Genomic DNA, 20,629 nt, shown 5'->3' with positions numbered 1-20,629 from the left:
TTCATTATTATTTATATTAAATTAAAATATTATAAAAATAATTTTAATAATGTAAATTTAAATTAAATGTAAAATATAATTAAAATAATATTAATATTAATGTAAATTACATTAAAATTGTACTTAAATATTGTTACAAATAATATTAATAATATTGTCACTCAAAATATTGTTAAAATAATATTATTGTAACTTAAAATATATTACATTTTATATAAAAGTATTGTTACAAATATGTTATTATTATTAATAATACAAATATTGTTAAAGGGGTCCTATTATGCTTTTTCACTTTTTCAACTTTATTTAGTGTGTAATTTTGCTGTTTGAGCACAAAAAATATCTGCAAGGTTACAAAGCTCAAAGTCCAATCCAAAGGGAGATATTTTATTTTTAAAAATCCACTTTCCAAGAACTACAAGGAACGGTTCGTTTGGAATACGTTGAAGTCATAATGTTCCTCATTTAAATAATCCCGGCCCATGGAATATGCAGAACAGCAGACGAGGCCTGTTTGAGCTGCTGCTGTCAAAGAGACGATGTATTTTCCACAACTCATTTGTTTTAGAATGGTTCAAATGTATTTTAAACACAGTTCCTGAACATGATAATCCCGATGTTTGTCTGTGCGCGGCACATTTCACGAAGAACAGCTTCCAGAACCACGATGCAGGCTATACGCACAAAAGCTTCTCCTGAAATGGAGCAGTTTTTTTTTTTTCCGGGACAATCTTTTTTTTGTGGATCACAACTTGTATGCATGTCTTATTATTTGTAGTTGTGTTTTCTATAAACAGTTCCAATTATAAGCTTTATGTAGTTGCTATGATGTAATTGAATGGCAAAGCTTTGCCTCCGCTCGCCTGCTAACTAACATTACAGTATTGATGTAGTGTTTACTGTAGCTTCTCTAAGACCAGGGTCCGAAATTAACTTTTTGGCTCACCTGCCACGGGGACTGGTAGATGAAAAAATCCACCAGCCAAGCATATTTTTTACCGGCCAAAATAATAAACAGCCTTTTTTTTTGTCACATTGTCACATTCATTTCAGTACATTTAATTGAGATAATAAGGTATTATGTTGAATATAAACGTAAAAAAATTGTCCAGAGCAAAATTTGAAATGTATAAAAATAAAAAATCTATATATTGATCAAAATGAGAGAAATATATGAAATATTACTATCATTGGGGTGAAATAAAAAAAAAATTGTCAGTTTTGTTACCTGACTCATGTGGAAGGGAAGGCAGAACGTAGCCTACTCGGTTACTTGCGTAACCTCGGTTCCCTGAGAGATAAGGGAACGAGTATTGCGTTGCAAACGCTATGAGAAAACTCCTTTTCGTGAGAAAAAACGGCCATGGTGTGTAAAGCAGAAGCAGCCTGGCCAGCGGCGGAGTATGCACGATCCGCGAGTGCTGAAGACGTTCTGCGCGGCTTAGATGGGTGTGCGGCCTTTGCTCTCCGCTTCTTCCAGTGGCGGGAGCTTCACATATCCTTTTTCCTCAGCGCCGTCAACAGAACAGATGAGAGCGCGTGCGCGCTGAATATTTCATATTTTGGTATGAACATTCACCCGCCAATGTGGCGGATAGCCTTTTGAGATTTACTCGCCAAACGGAAAATCTACCCGCATTTGGCGCTTGGCGGGTGTTAATTTCGGACCCTGTCTAAGACTGTTCACCGCCCGTAAATTAACTGTTTTTGTGACTGATTACTGTTTGTATAACCATAGTTTTCCAACAAATATCATGATTAAATGGACAATATCGTACCTATAATGTACAAAGAAAAACATAACACTCTGAAACATCCTGTGAAAACCATGCCTGAAAAGTCTGTGAATAAAAAACGTTCTGGATGATCCTCTTGTTCGTTAACATTGTCAGGGTCTGAATCGGGTTTGAAATTGCAGCCATCCTTTATTTACATTAGAGAAGATCTCTCGGTTATGGAGGGGCGGGACATTTCCCGAACACACGCTAAGCTCTGCCAATCACAACACACTGGGCCAGCTGACCAATCACAGCACATTTAGTGTTTCGGAAGGAGGGGCTTCATCGAAACCGGAACTGAACATGTTCGGGACAGACTGGGGAGAGAGGAGCCATAATAATGTAAAATATGTGTTTTTTGAACAATCAAGCATGAAAGCACATTCTAGTACACGTCAAAGACAAAATCAAGACTTATAATAATAATAATACCCCTTTAATTTGTATTGCAATATCAGCAGAAACATGTGAGATTGCTCAGGTGTTTTTCTCAGGAGAAACAGAAGCGACGATGGGAACTTCACTGGTATACACACATCAGAGCGACAGGAACACTGTAGACAATCCGTCCAGAGACGTGCTTCTGTCACGAGCGTCTGACTGATGCATGCTGGGTGTTTCTTCTGCTCAGTGATTAATTAATCTATAGATTAGCATCTGTTAAGCAAGATTCCCAAAGGGACGGAGTGAATAAACACAGAATACAGATAAAAAAGCTTGAAATAAGACAGACATCAATAGCATGATAATCACAACGTGCAACATCACGAACGTCATCAAATGAAGAAGTCTCGCTTTCAACAGCAGTGTTTTACATAGATTCTCTCCAGATGTTTCAAACAATCCTTCAATTCAGAGTTTGATCTACTAAACAAAAGAAGCATTATGATGTTACTGTTAAAACTTCTCTATAGACAAATTGAGTGTGATTTTTACTTAAAATAGCAATATTAGCATGAGCAGAAATCACTGAAGCGATGTGGAGAACGACCCCTTCCAAACGCAGCGAGTTACAGATTTACATTCACACACACACTGATCATATGAACCTGATCAAACATTTACATTCACACACACACTGATCATATGAACCTGATCAAACATTTACATTCACACACACACTGATCATATGAACCTGGTCAAACATTTAAATTCACACACACACACACACACACACACACTGATCATATGAACCTGGTCAAACATTTACATTCACACACACACTGATCATATGAACCTGGTCAAACATTTACATTCACACACACACTGATCATATGAACCTGATCAAATATTTACACACACACACACACACACACACACACACACACACACACACACACACACTGATCATATGAACCTGATCAAACATTTACATTCACACACACACTGATCATATGAGCCTGATCAAACATTTACATTCACACACACACACACACACACACACACTGATCATATGAACCTGATCAAACATTTACATTCACACACACACTGATCATATGAGCCTGATCAAACTCCAGACTGAAGAAGCACATCGCTGTCGGCTACAGAAACAAACACAGACATAGACTTTACATAACGCCGTGATCCGTCCAGCACACACACACTTCTCACACACGCTGGATTCATATCAGTCTCTTATAGGCAGATTATTATCATAGCAGTCAAAATACCAGTTAGTGTTGGTGAAACCAGTGTTACTGTCACAGCAATGAATTCTATTTACCATAGTAAATATGAAGAGTTTCTCTACATGAGTGAACACTCGTCGTCACACTTGAAGACCAATAAACATGTGACTGTTGGGCTTCACACTTCGCCGTCCGACACAGAGCTTCTCTGTTCTCAGTGTTTGTCTGATGTCCTTCTTGCAAGAATAAAAGCTTTTGAAGACACTTTGATTATTTGCTTTTTCAACTTTACCCTCACTGTTATTAAAGTTTATATTTTCCACAACAGATCATGTGACACTGAATTTAGCTTTGATCACAGGAATGTGTGTGTGTGTGTGTGTGTGTGTTCTTGGCTGTGTCGGACGCTTCTGACGAGCACATTGATGTGAAGTCATTAGTATTGGTGAAGCAGCGGGTCTCTGTGTTCTTCTGGATCTGCTCAGGTTTTCCAGAATCATTCTTACAGCTAAAACAGAGACGAGAGCGTGACTCAAACACTGGCCAGATCTCACACACACACACACACACACACACACACACACACACACACACACACACACACATCGAAAACACACTCCATCAACACACATCTCACACTCACATCAACACACATCTCACACACACTCCAACACACATCTCACACACACATCATCAACACAAATCTCACACACACTCCATCAACACACATCATCAACACACACGCACACACACACACACACACACACACACTCACACTCACACACACACACACACACACACACACACACACACACACACACACACACACACACACACACACAGGGCAACAGGAATGATTTCTCTATGAGTAATGAACAGATGAAAGTTCACACACACACACACACACACACACACACACTCACACACACACACACACACACACACACAAACACACACACTCAGGGCAACAGGAATGATTTCTCTAAGAATAATGAACAGATGAAAGTTCACACACACACACACACACACACACACACACACACACACACACACTCACACACACGCACACACACACACTCACACACATACACACTCAGGGCAACAGGAATGATTTCTCTAAGAGTAATGAACAGATGAAAGTTCCCGATAACACGCGGGTCATTAAATGGTTCTGGTTTCACGTTAGTTATCAGCTGCTAATTCTTCTGCTTTATTCCGACTCATTAATCATGCTAATAATCAGCTGTGACGCGCTCTCAGAAATGAACGCTGCACAAACACCAGTACAAATACAAAATATGTGTTTTCCTTTTTAATTTTTCTGGATTTCATTTTTAAGGGATCATTAAGAGTTCAACCATCAAAAAGCCAGTAAAACCAATACTTTACACTTCAATACATTACACGTTTGAGCTTCTCAAGAACCAATGAGGTTCATTCTCGTGTTACGCAGCACGTTTGAGCTTCAGCAAGAACCAATGAGGTTCAGTCTCGTGTTACGCAGCACGTTTGAGCTTCAGCAAGAACCAATGAGGTTCATTCTTGTGTTACGCAGCACGTTTGAGCTTCTCAAGAACCAATGAGGTTCATTCTCGTGTTACGCAGCACGTTTGAGCTTCTCAAGAACCAATGAGGTTCATTCTCGTGTTACACAGCACGTTTGAGCTTCTCAAGAACCAATAAGGTTCATTCTAGTGTTACGCAGCACGTTTGAGCTTCTCAAGAACCAATGAGGTTCATTCTCGTGTTACGCAGCACGTTTGAGCTTCTCAAGAACCAATGAGGTTCATTCTCGTGTTACGCAGCACGTTTGAGCTTCTCAAGAACCAATGAGGTTCAGTCTCGTGTTACGCAGCACGTTTGAGCTTCAGCAAGAACCAATGAGGTTCATTCTTGTGTTACGCAGCACGTTTGAGCTTCTCAAGAACCAATGAGGTTCATTCTCGTGTTACGCAGCACGTTTGAGCTTCTCAAGAACCAATGAGGTTCATTCTCGTGTTACGCAGCACGTTTGAGCTTCTCAAGAACCAATGAGGTTCATTCTCGTGTTACGCAGCACGTTTGAGCTTCTCAAGAACCAATGAGGTTCATTCTCGTGTTATGCAGCACGTTTGAGCTTCTCAAGAACCAATGAGGTTCATTCTCGTGTTACGCAGCACGTTTGAGCTTCAGCGAGAACCAATGAGGTTCATTCTCGTGTTACACAGCACGTTTGAGCTTCAGCAAGAACCAATGAGGTTCATTCTCGTGTTACGCAGCACGTTTGAGCTTCTCAAGAACCAGAGCTTCGCAAGAACCAATGAGGTTCATTCTCGTGTTACGCATCATGTTTGAGCTTCAGCAAGAACCAATGAGGATCATTCTCGTGTTACGCAGCACGTTTGAGCTTCAGCAAGAACCAATGAGGTTCATTCTCGTGTTACGCAGCACATTTGAGCTTCTCAAGAACCAGAGCTTCGCAAGAACCAATGAGGTTCATTCTCGTGTTACGCATCATGTTTGAGCTTCAGCAAGAACCAATGAGGATCATTCTCGTGTTACGCAGCACGTTTGAGCTTCAGCAAGAACCAATGAGGATCATTCTCGTGTTACGCATCACGTTTGAGCTTCAGCAAGAACCAATGAGGTTCATTCTTGTGTTACGCAGCACGTTTGAGCTTCTGCAAGAACCAATGAGGTTCATTCTCGTGTTACGCAGCACGTTTGAGCTTCAGCAAGAACCAATGAGGATCATTCTCGTGTTACGCATCACGTTTGAGCTTCAGCAAGAACCAATGAGGTTCATTCTTGTGTTACGCAGCACGTTTGAGCTTCAGCAAGAACCAATGAGGATCATTCTCGTGTTACGCAGCACGTTTGAGCTTCAGCAAGAACCAATGAGGTTCATTCTCGTGTTACGCAGCACATTTGAGCTTCTCAAGAACCAGAGCTTCGCAAGAACCAATGAGGTTCATTCTCGTGTTACGCATCATGTTTGAGCTTCAGCAAGAACCAATGAGGATCATTCTCGTGTTACGCAGCACGTTTGAGCTTCTGCAAGAACCAATGAGGTTCATTCTCGTGTTACGCAGCACGTTTGAGCTTCAGCAAGAACCAATGAGGATCATTCTCGTGTTACGCATCACGTTTGAGCTTCAGCAAGAACCAATGAGGTTCATTCTCGTGTTACGCAGCACGTTTGAGCTTCAGCAAGAACCAATGAGGATCATTCTCGTGTTACGCATCACGTTTGAGCTTCAGCAAGAACCAATGAGGTTCATTCTTGTGTTACGCAGCACGTTTGAGCTTCTGCAAGAACCAATGAGGTTCATTCTCGTGTTACGCAGCACGTTTGAGCTTCTGCAAGAACCAATGAGGTTCATTCTCGTGTTACGCAGCACGTTTGAGCTTCTGCAAGAACCAATGAGGTTCATTCTCGTGTTACGCAGCACGTTTGAGCTTCAGCAAGAACCAATGAGGATCATTCTCGTGTTACGCAGCACGTTTGAGCTTCAGCAAGAACCAATGAGGTTCATTCTCGTGTTACGCAGCACGTTTGAGCTTCAGCAAGAACCAATGAGGTTCATTCTCGTGTTACGCATCACGTTTGAGCTTCAGCAAGAACCAATGAGGTTCATTCTCGTGTTACGCAGCACGTTTGAGCTTCTGCAAGAACCAATGAGGTTCATTCTCGTGTTACGCAGCACGTTTGAGCTTCAGGAAGAACCAATGAGGTTCATTCTCGTGTTACGCAGCACGTTTGAGCTTCTCAAGAACCAATAAGGTTCATTCTAGTGTTACGCAGCACGTTTGAGCTTCTCAAGAACCAATAAGGTTCATTCTAGTGTTACGCAGCACGTTTGAGCTTCTCAAGAACCAATGAGGTTCATTCTCGTGTTACGCAGCACGTTTGAGCTTCTCAAGAACCAGAGCTTCGCAAGAACCAATGAGGTTCATTCTCGTGTTACGCATCACGTTTGAGCTTCAGCAAGAACCAATGAGGATCATTCTCGTGTTACGCAGCACGTTTCAGCTTCAGCGAGAACCAATGAGGTTCATTCTCGTGTTATGCAGCACGTTTGAGCTTCTGCAAGAACCAATGAGGTTCATTCTCGTGTTACGCAGCACGTTTGAGCTTCAGCAAGAACCAATGAGGATCATTCTCGTGTTACGCATCACGTTTGAGCTTCAGCAAGAACCAATGAGGTTCATTCTCGTGTTACACAGCACGTTTGAGCTTCAGCAAGAACCAATGAGGTTCATTCTCGTGTTACGCAGCACGTTTGAGCTTCTCAAGAACCAATGAGGTTCATTCTCGTGTTACGCAGCACGTTTGAGCTTCAGGAAGAACCAATGAGGTTCATTCTCGTGTTACGCAGCACGTTTGAGCTTCTCAAGAACCAATAAGGTTCATTCTAGTGTTACGCAGCACGTTTGAGCTTCTCAAGAACCAATGAGGTTCATTCTCGTGTTACGCAGCACGTTTGAGCTTCTCAAGAACCAATAAGGTTCATTCTAGTGTTACGCAGCACGTTTGAGCTTCAGCAAGAACCAATGAGGTTCATTCTCGTGTTACGCAGCACGTTTGAGCTTCAGCAAGAACCAATGAGGTTCCTTCTCATGTTACACAGAACGTTTGAGCTTCAGCGAGAACCAATGAGGTTCCTTCTCATGTTACACAGAACGTTTGAGCTTCAGCGAGAACCAATGAGGTTCATTCTCGTGTTACGCAGCACGTTTGAGCTTCAGCGAGAACCAATGAGGTTCATTCTCATGTTACGCAGCACGTTTGAGGTTCAGCAAGAACCAATGAGGTTCATTCTCGTGTTACGCAGCACGTTTGAGCTTCAGCAAGAACCAATGAGGTTCCTTCTCATGTTACACAGAACGTTTGAGCTTCAGCGAGAACCAATGAGGTTCCTTCTCATGTTACACAGAACGTTTGAGCTTCAGCGAGAACCAATGAGGTTCATTCTCGTGTTACGCAGCACGTTTGAGCTTCAGCGAGAACCAATGAGGTTCATTCTCGTGTTACGCAGCACGTTTGAGCTTCAGCAAGAACCAATGAGGTTCATTCTCGTGTTACGCAGCACGTTTGAGCTTCAGCGAGAACCAATGAGGTTCATTCTCGTGTTACAGAGAACGTTTGAGCTTCAGCAAGAACCAATGAGGTTCATTCTCGTGTTACGCAGCACATTTGAGCTTCAGCAAGAACCAATGAGGTTCATTCTCGTGTTACGCAGCACGTTTGAGCTTCAGCGAGAACCAATGAGGTTCATTCTCGTGTTACAGAGAACGTTTGAGCTTCAGCAAGAACCAATGAGGATCATTCTCATGTTACACAGAACGTTTGAGCTTCAGCGAGAACCAATGAGGTTCATTCTCGTGTTACACAGAACGTTTGAGCTTCAGCGAGAACCAATGAGGTTCATTCTCGTGTTACGCAGCACGTTTGAGCTTCAGCAAGAACCAATGAGGTTCATTCTCGTGTTACGCAGCACGTTTGAGCTTCAGCAAGAACCAATGAGGTTCATTCTCGTGTTACGCAGCACGTTTGAGCTTCAGCAAGAACCAATGAGGTTCCTTCTCATGTTACACAGAACGTTTGAGCTTCAGCAAGAACCAATGAGGTTCATTCTCGTGTTACGCAGCACGTTTGAGCTTCAGCGAGAACCAATGAGGTTCATTCTCGTGTTACGCAGCACATTTGAGCTTCTGCAAGAACCAATGAGGTTCCTTCTCATGTTACACAGCACGTTTGAGCTTCTCAAGAACCAATGAGGTTCCTTCTCGTGTTACGCATCGCGTTTGCGCTTCTCAAGAACCAATGAGGTTCATTCTCGTGTTACGCAGCACGTTTGAGCTTCAGCAAGAACCAATGAGGTTCCTTCTCATGTTACACAGAACGTTTGAGCTTCAGCGAGAACCAATGAGGTTCATTCTCGTGTTACGCAGCACGTTTGAGCTTCTCAAGAACCAATGAGGTTCATTCTCGTGTTACGCATCACGTTTGAGCTTCAGCAAGAACCAATGAGGTTCCTTCTCATGTTACACAGAACGTTTGAGCTTCGGCAAGAACCAATGAGGTTCCTTCTCATGTTACGCAGCACGTTTGAGCTTCTCAAGAACCAATGAGGTTCATTCTCGTGTTACGCATCACGTTTGAGCTTCAGCAAGAACCAATGAGGTTCCTTCTCATGTTACACAGAACGTTTGAGCTTCAGCGAGAACCAATGAGGTTCATTCTCGTGTTACGCAGCACGTTTGAGCTTCAGCGAGAACCAATGAGGTTCATTCTCGTGTTACGCAGCACGTTTGAGCTTCAGCAAGAACCAATGAGGTTCATTCTCGTGTTACGCAGCACGTTTGAGCTTCAGCGAGAACCAATGAGGTTCATTCTCGTGTTACACAGAACGTTTGAGCTTCAGCAAGAACCAATGAGGTTCATTCTCGTGTTATGCAGCACATTTGAGCTTCAGCAAAAACCAATGAGGTTCCTTCTCATGTTACACAGAACGTTTGAGCTTCAGCGAGAACCAATGAGGTTCATTCTCGTGTTACGCAGCACGTTTGAGCTTCAGCGAGAACCAATGAGGTTCATTCTCGTGTTACACAGAACGTTTGAGCTTCAGCGAGAACCAATGAGGTTCATTCTCGTGTTACGCAGCATGTTTGAGCTTCAGCAAGAACCAATGAGGTTCCTTCTCATGTTACACAGAACGTTTGAGCTTCAGCGAGAACCAATGAGGTTCATTCTCGTGTTACGCAGCACGTTTGAGCTTCAGCGAGAACCAATGAGGTTCATTCTCGTGTTACGCAGCACGTTTGAGCTTCAGCGAGAACCAATGAGGTTCATTCTCGTGTTACGCAGCACATTTGAGCTTCTGCAAGAACCAATGAGGTTCCTTCTCATGTTACACAGCACGTTTGAGCTTCTCAAGAACCAATGAGGTTCCTTCTCGTGTTACGCATCGCGTTTGCGCTTCTCAAGAACCAATGAGGTTCATTCTCGTGTTACGCAGCACGTTTGAGCTTCAGCAAGAACCAATGAGGTTCCTTCTCATGTTACACAGAACGTTTGAGCTTCAGCGAGAACCAATGAGGTTCATTCTCGTGTTACGCAGCACGTTTGAGCTTCTCAAGAACCAATGAGGTTCCTTCTCATGTTACACAGAACGTTTGAGCTTCGGCAAGAACCAATGAGGTTCCTTCTCATGTTACGCAGCACGTTTGAGCTTCTCAAGAACCAATGAGGTTCATTCTCGTGTTACGCATCATGTTTGAGCTTCAGCAAGAACCAATGAGGTTCATTCTCGTGTTACACGGAACGTTTGAGCTTCAGCAAGAACCAATGAGGTTCATTCTCGTGTTACACGATTCCGCAGTAAACACAGTACCGTAGTAAACAGTACCGCAGTAAACATGGTTCCACAGTAAACACAGTACCGCAGTAAACACGGTTCCGCAGTAAACATAGTACCGCAGTAAACACAGTACCGCAGTAAACACAGTACCGTAGTAAACACAGTACCGCAGTAAACATGGTTCCACAGTAAACACGGTTCCGCAGTAAACACGGTTCCGCAGTAAACACAGTTCTGCAGTAAACACGGGGCCGCAGTAAACACAGTAACGCAGTAAACACAGCACCGTAATAAACACGGTTCCACAGTAAACATGGTTCCACAGTAAACACGGTACCGCAGTAAACACGGTTCCGCAGTAAACACACTAACGCAGTAAACACAGTACCGCAGTAAACACGGTTCCGCAGTAAACACGGTTCTGCAGTAAACACGGGACCGCAGTAAACACAGTAACGCAGTAAACAGTACCGTAGTAAACACGGTTCCACAGTAAACACGGTTCCACAGTAAACACGGTTCCACAGTAAACACACTAACGCAGTAAACACGGTTCCGCAGTAAACACGGTTCCGCAGTAAACACGGTTCTGCAGTAAACACGGGACCGCAGTAAACACGGTTCCGCAGTAAACACACTAACGCAGTAAACACAGTACCGCAGTAAACACGGATCCACAGTAAACACGGTTCCGCAGTAAACACACTAACGCAGTAAACAGTACCGCAGTAAAGACGGTTCCGCAGTAAACACGGTTCCACAGTAAACACGGTTCCACAGTAAACACACTAACGCAGTAAACACAGTACCGCAGTAAACACGGTTCCACAGTAAACACGGTTCCACAGTAAACATGGTACCGCAGTAAACACGGTTCCGCAGTAAACACACTAACGCAGTAAACACAGCACCGCAGTAAACACGGTTCCGCAGTAAACACGGTTCCGCAGTAAACACGGTTCTGCAGTAAACACGGGACCGCAGTAAACACAGTTACGCAGTAAATACAGTACCACAGTAAACATGGTTCCACAGTAAACACAGTACTGTAGTAAACATGGTTCCGCAGTAAACACGGTTCCGCAGTAAACACACTAACGCAGTAAACACAGTACCGCAGTAAACACGGTTCCGCAGTAAACACGGTTCCACAGTAAACACGGTTCCACAGTAAACACACTAACGCAGTAAACACAGTACCGCAGTAAACACGGTTCCACAGTAAACACGGTTCCACAGTAAACATGGTACCGCAGTAAACACGGTTCCGCAGTAAACACACTAACGCAGTAAACACAGTACCGCAGTAAACACGGTTCCGCAGTAAACACGGTTCCACAGTAAACATGGTTCCACAGTAAACACGGTTCCACAGTAAACACACTAACGCAGTAAACAGTACCGCAGTAAACACGGTTCCACAGTAAACACGGTTCCACAGTAAACATGGTACCGCAGTAAACACGGGACCGCAGTAAACACAGTAACGCAGTAAACACAGTACCACAGTAAACATGGTTCCACAGTAAACACAGTACTGTAGTAAACATGGTTCCGCAGTAAACACGATTCCGCAGTAAACAGTACAGCAGTAAACACAGTTCCGCAGTAAACACGGTTCCACAGTAAACACAGTACCGCAGTAAACACGGTTCCGCAGTAAACACGGTTCCGCAGTAAACACGGTTCCACAGTAAACACGGTTCCGCAGTAAACACAGTACCATAGTAAACACAGTACCGCAGTAAACATGGGACCGCAGTAAACACAGTACCATAGTAAACACAGTACCGCAGTAAACATGGTTCCACAGTAAACATAGTACCGCAGTAAACATGGGACTGCAGTAAACACAGTACCGTAGTAAACATGGTTCCACAGTAAACACAGTACCGTAGTAAACATGGTTCCACAGTAAACACAGTACCGTAGTAAACATGGTTCCACAGTAAACACAGTACCGCTGTAAAACATGGTTCCGCAGTAAACACAGTACCGCAGTAAACATCGGACCGCAGTAAACACAGTACCGCAGTAAACATGGTTCCACAGTAAACACAGTACCGTAGTAAACATGGTTCCACAGTAAACACAGTACCGCAGTAAACATGGTTCCGCAGTAAACACAGTACCGCAGTAAACATCGGACTGCAGTAAACACAGTACCGTAGTAAACATGGTTCCACAGTAAACACAGTACCGTAGTAAACATGGTTCCACAGTAAACACAGTACCGTAGTAAACATGGTTCCACAGTAAACACAGTACCGTAGTAAACATGGTTCCACAGTAAACACAGTACCGCAGTAAACATGGTTCCGCAGTAAACACAGTACCGCAGTAAACATCGGACCGCAGTAAACACAGTACCGCAGTAAACATGGTTCCACAGTAAACACAGTACCGCAGTAAACATGGTTCCGCAGTAAACACAGTACCGCAGTAATATTGTGACCATAGTAAACAGGCTATGGCACAGTGAAGACGGAGTTTAATGTGGAGCTGCGAGTGTTTCTGCTCTTCTACAGTAATGGGTTTGACCACGTCAATGCATTTACACTCTTCATCGCAGAGGAAGCCATCGATCTGAAAACACTTTAGCCGTTCAGGCTGGAGAACACACTTATCCTCACGCTCTCAGAGACTCTTTTACTGTTCTTGAATCAGAGCAGGTTAAAGAGCAGAAAACAAGACCAGCGGCTTCATCTGACACACACACACGCACGAGCATCCATAAGCTCGAGACACCTTCAGATATAAATCATCACACTCACATTCCAATCCCAGATAACAGTGAACGTTCTCAGAAGATTCCAGTAACGTTATAGTTGACGTTTGTTCAAAGTTATCTGGTTTTAAAAATGTTCTCAAAACGTTATTTATACATCGTTCATGAAACACTTTCCTAGTTGGATGATCCATCTAAGATTTTTTAAATGTTACTACTTGTTTTAGAACGTTCAGAGAACATCCAAAAGTAACGTTTGAAGATTGATAAAGTTGTTCCCTTAACGCTCGTATAACTGATAAAAAACATCTTTAAACCATTTAATAAACTAGTTCAGGAGTAACTGAGTCTGTATCTCACACTGACTCACATCAGACGAGCGGATCCTTTCTAATCGACTTCTAAATGAGTCTCTCCCTTCAGGCCTCCGTAACACGCTAAAAATACCTTCAATATCACAGAGAAATGAGCCACTTTCCACTGAAGATCTGAGCATGTGCTGAGATCAGAACCTGAAGATCCACGAGGAACATCTGAGGAACATCTGAGGAGAGAATGCAGCTACTAATCAGCTACGACCAGTTCATCAAATCAGAATAAACTCCCTTCTGGAGACATTAGTCAAGTCAGGAAACAAACTAAAGCTGAACACACTAACACACACTTACACACACGATGCCATGACCTCTGACCTTTGGCGACATCATCCCTGACCTCTGACCTATACCGATATCATCTCTTGAGAGCAGCAGGTTGAAGAAGGCACACGAGGCACATCGAGATACCAGAATGTCATTGAACAAACACCCTAGCAACCATGCACAACACCCTAGCAACCACGCATAACACCTAGCAACCACGCACAACACCCTATCAACCATGCACAACACCCTATCAACCATGCACAACACCCTAGCAATCACGCACAACACCCTATCAACCATGCACAACACCCTAGCAACCACGCACAACACCCTAGCAACCACGCACAACACCTAGCAACCATGTAGAAGACTGTCTCATTGTGACGGTGAGTTCAGCACAGGCTAGAGCTCTTATACACACACACACACACACACACACACACACACACACACACACACACACACACTTCAATAAACACAAACACAGTTTGATCTAATCAGTGTTGTTTTTTGTGTAATCACACACACTCTATCTCTCTCTCACACACACACACAAACACACACACACACTTTTCAATTAAACCATAGCGGTGTGTGTGTGTAATCCTTCCATTCCATTAGTGAGAATCGATCTGGCCTCTGGAAAACGCTGACTAATCTGCAAGAGCTGTGTGTGTGTGTGTGTGTGTGTGTGTGTGTTGAACATGAAACTGTCACACTCACACAGATTAAACTCTGTTTAAGTGTTTCTACATTATGAGTCTGTGTCCTGTTACGTGCCTGTGGGAGAATTTTGTGTGAGTGTGTGTGTGTTAGAGAGTGTGTGTGTTAGAGAGAGAGTGTGTGTGTGTGTGTGTGTGTGTGTGTGTGTGTGTGTGTGTGTGTGTGTGTGTGTGTGTGTGAGACAGTAAATGCGCATCGCTTCAATCCGTATCCTGCTGCTCATTAAATGGCAGCGCTGTCAATCAAACTCAAGTGGCTTTATTGTCATGCGTGCGTGAATAAGTGTCTGTGTGTGTGTGTGTGTGTTGTGCAGAGTGAGTGAGTGAATGAGTGTGTGTGTGTGTGTGTGTGTGTGTGTGTGTCGTGCAGAGTGATTGAGTGTGTGTGTGTGTGTGTGTGTGTGTGTGTGTGTGTGTGTGTGTGTGTCGTGCGGAGCGAGTGAGTGTGTGTGTGTGTGTGTGTGTGTGTGTGTGTGTGTGTATTTGTGTGTCCCCCGCCGGACAGTGATTGCACAGATGCATGCTGGGAAGAGCAGTTTCAGGGCGGAGAGGACGAAGAGTTCACACACTAATAACACAGATAATGTTCTCAGAATGCTCTCTCAATGTTCTCAAAGTCATGAACAAACGTTCTTCAGTAATGTCTCACACACAGCTCACACACACCTTACACACACCTCACACACGCATGAAATACAAGCCTCACACACGCATGAAACACACGCCTCACACATGCATGAAAAACACGCCTCACACACATGAAACAAACGCATGAAACACAAGCCTCACACACGCATGAAACACACGCCTCACACACACATGAAATACAAGCCTCACACACGCATGAAACACACGCCACACACACCACACACACACATGAAACAAACGCATGAAACACAAGCCTCACACACGCATGAAAAACACGCCTCACACACACATGAAACACACGCCACACACACACATGAAACAAACGCATGAAACACAAGCCTCACACACGCATGAAACACACGCCTTACACACACATGAAACACACCTCACACACGCATGAAACACACCTCACACACGCATGAAACACACCTCACACACGCATGAAACACACCTCACACACGCATGAAACACACGCCTCACACACACACACATGAAACACGCCTCACACACGCATGAAACACACCTCACACACGCATGAAACACACGCCTCACACACACATGAAACACGCCTCACACACGCATGAAAAACACGCCTCACACACGCATGAAACACACGCCACACACGCATGAAACACACCTCACACACGCATGAAACACACACCTTACACACGCATGAAACACTCACCTTACACACGCATGAAACACACGCCTCACACACGCATGAAACACACCTCACACACACATGAAACACACGCCTTACACACACATGAAACACGCCTCACACACGCATGAAACACACCTCACACACGCATGAAACACACCTCACACACGCATGAAACACACGCCTCACACACACGAAACACGCCTCACACACGCATGAAAAACACGCCTCACACACGCATGAAACACACGCCACACACGCATGAAACACACCTCACACACGCATGAAACACACACCTTACACACGCATGAAACACACACCTTACACACGCATGAAACACTCACCTCACACACGCATGAAACACACCTCACACACGCATGAAACACACACCTTACACACGCATGAAACACTCACCTTACACACGCATGAAACACACGCCTCACACACACATGAAACACAAGCCTCACACATGCATGAAACACACGCCTCACACACGCATGAAACACACGCCAAACACACACCTTACACACGCATGAAACACTCACCTCACACACGCATGAAACACACCTCACACACGCATGAAACACACACCTTACACACGCATGAAACACACACCTTACACACGCATGAAACACTCACCTTACACACGCATGAAACACACGCCTCACACACACATGAAACACAAGCCTCACACATGCATGAAACACACGCCTCACACACGCATGAAACACACGCCTCACACACGCATGAAACACGCCTCACACACATATGAAACACGCCTTACACACACATGAAACACACGCCTTACACACACATGAAACACACGCCTCACGCATGCATGAAACACACGCCTTACGCATGAAACACACGCCTTACACACGCCTTACACACACATGAAACAAACGCCTCACACACGCATGAAACACACGCCTCACACACGCATGAAACACACGCCTTACACACACATGAAACACACGCTTCACGGACGCATGAAACACGCCTTACACACACATGGAACACACGCCTCACACACGCATGAAACACGCCTTACGCATGAAACACACGCCTTACACACGCCTTACACACACATGAAACAAACGCCTCACACACGCATGAAACACACGCCTCACACACGCATGAAACACACGCCTCACACACGCATGAAACACACGCCTTACACACGCATGAAACACACGCCTTACGCATGAAACACTCGCCTTACACACGCCTCACACACACACATGAAACACACGCCTTACACACACATGAAACACACACTTCACGGACGCATGAAACACGCCTTACACACACATGGAACACACGCCTCACGCACGCATGAAACACGCCTTACGCATGAAACACACGCCTTACACACGCCTTACACACACATGAAACAAACGCCTCACACACGCATGAAACACACGCCTCACACACGCATGAAACACACGCCTCACACACGCATGAAACACACGCTTCACGGATGCATGAAACACGCCTCACACACGCATGAAACACACGCCTTACACACGCATGAAACACACGCCTTACGCATGAAACACACGCCTTACACACGCCTCATACACACACATGAAACACACGCCTTACACACACATGAAACACACACTTCACGGACGCATGAAACACGCCTTACACACACATGGAACACACGCCTCACGCACGCATGAAACACGCCTTACGCATGAAACACACCCCTTACACACGCCTTACACACACATGAAACAAACGCCTCACACACGCATGAAACACACGCCTCACACACGCATGAAACACACGCCTCACACACGCATGAAACACACGCCTCACACACGCATGAAACAAACGCCTCACACACGCATGAAACACACGCCTCACACACGCATGAAACACACGCCTCACACACATGAAACACACACTTCACGGACGCATGAAACACGCCTTACACACACATGGAACACACGCCTCACGCACGCATGAAACACGCCTTACGCATGAAACACACGCCTTACACACACCTTACACACACATGAAACAAACGCCTCACACACGCATGAAACACACGCCTCACATACGCATGAAACACACGCCTCACACACGCATGAAACACACGCCTCACACACGCATGAAACAAACGCCTCACACACGCATGAAACACACGCCTCACACACGCATGAAACACACGCCTCACACACTCATGAAACACACACCTTACACACGCATGAAACACACGCCTCACACACGCATGAAACACACACCTCACACACACCTCACACACACATGAAACACATGCCTTACGCATGAAACACACGCCTTACACACACATGAAACACACGCCTCACATGCATGAAGCACGCCTCACACACTCATGAAACACACGCCTCACACACGCATGAAACACGTCTCACACACGCATGAAACACACGCCTTACACACGCATGAAACACGCCTTACACACGCATGAAACACACGCCTCACACACTCATGAAACACACGCCTCACACACGCATGAAACACGCCTTACACACGCATGAAACACACGCCTTACACACGCATGAAACACACGCCTTACACACGCATGAAACACACGCCTTACACACGCATGAAACACACGCCTTACACACACATGACACACACGCCTTACACACGCATGAAACACGCCTTACACACACATGACACACACGCCTTACACACACATGACACACACGCCTTACACACGCATGAAACACACGCCTTACACACGCATGAAACACACCTTACACACGCATGAAACACACGCCTTACACAGACGAAACACACCTTACACACGCCTCACACGCATGAAACACGCCTCACACACGCATGAAACAAGCCTCACACATGCATAAAACACGCTTCACACACACGCATGAAACACGCCTCACACACGCATAAAACACGCCTCACACACGCATGAAACACACGCCTCACACACGCATGAAACACACACCTTTCACACGCCTCACACACTCATGAAACACACACCTTACACACGCCTCACACACACATGAAACCCAAGCCTCACACACGCATGAAACACGCCTCACACACGACTTACACATGCCTCACACATGCATGAAACACACGCCTTACACACGCATGAAACACACGCCTCATGCACATGCCTCACACACAGCCTCACACACACCCTCACACACGCATGAAACACAGACCCTCACACACGCATGAAACACACGCCTCACACACGCATAAACACTGAAATAAACTGAACTCGTCTTCCGATCACGACTCGAGCATTCACGAAGATCATCTGACATCATCAGCCGGGGCTGCTGGGTAAACCGGTCTAACACACATTCAAATGAAGACGCCAGTCTAATATCACACACTCATACACACAAGCCGCGCTGCCATTGGCCAGAATTCAGGATCCTTCATGTGAACCAGATTAACCCACAGACCTGATTCATCAAACACACACCAGACGATCAACGACATCTGACATTCCTGACCGTTACCCAGCACTAACACACACACACACTCACACACTCCAAACCATTAACCAGCACTATAAATTCAATAAATTCCACTAGAAACAAACCTTGTTGTATTATTTTAATTTAATACTGTGAAGCTGCTTTGATACAATCTGTATTGTGAAAAGCGCTACACAAATATACTTGACTTGACTTGACTTGACTTGACTAACACACACACACTCTAAACCATTGACCAGCACTAACACACACACACACACACACACACACACACACACACACACACTCCAAACCATTAACCAGCACTAGCACACACACACACACACACACTAAACCATTAACCAGCACTAACACACACAAACACACACACCCCAAACCAGTAACCAGCACTAACACACACACACAAACACACACACAATCTCTCTCTCTCTAAACCATTAACCAGCACTAACACACACACACACACACACACACACACACACACACACTAAACCATTAAAGGTGGTATCAGTGATTTCAGGCCCAAACATATGTTCACATTCATCTAATCTTACCTAACGATCCGCTAGCTGCCGCCCCATAAGCATGCCGTAAAAAAAACGCGTCTCTGTAGGCAGCCTAGGCTCTGAGATCTACACACAAAAACAAATTGTTTCACAACAACTCAAAACCAAATTAGTGTTCCAACCAATCACCGACAGGGGCGGGTGTTGTGAGGTTTTCGCGTGCAGCCGTCATAGGCAGCCGTGCACGAGCGCAAAACCTCACAACACCCCCAGAGATTAGATGAATGTGAACATTTATGTTTGGGCCTGAAATCCCTGATACCACCTTTAACCAGCACTAACACACACACACACACACACACACACACACACACACACACACACACACACACACACACACTCTCTCTCTCTCTAAACCATTAACCAGCACTAACACACACACACACACACACACACACTTCATGATCTGAAAAACAGTTTCTCACCAAAACAACAACAACG

General features: G+C 44.7%; 1 protein-coding gene across 3 annotated transcripts in view; it reads right to left on the bottom strand.

Annotated features, from left to right (window-relative positions):
* The window catches only part of cntn1a (contactin 1a), a 101,290-nt gene that overhangs the window by 79,687 nt on the left and 974 nt on the right, over positions 1 to 20,629 (bottom strand). The window lies entirely within an intron of this gene.

This window comes from Squalius cephalus (genome assembly GCF_949319135.1).
Source record: "Squalius cephalus genome assembly, chromosome: 23".
Classification (NCBI taxonomy): domain Eukaryota; kingdom Metazoa; phylum Chordata; class Actinopteri; order Cypriniformes; family Leuciscidae; genus Squalius; species Squalius cephalus.
This window is presented reverse-complemented; position numbering and strand designations above follow the sequence as displayed.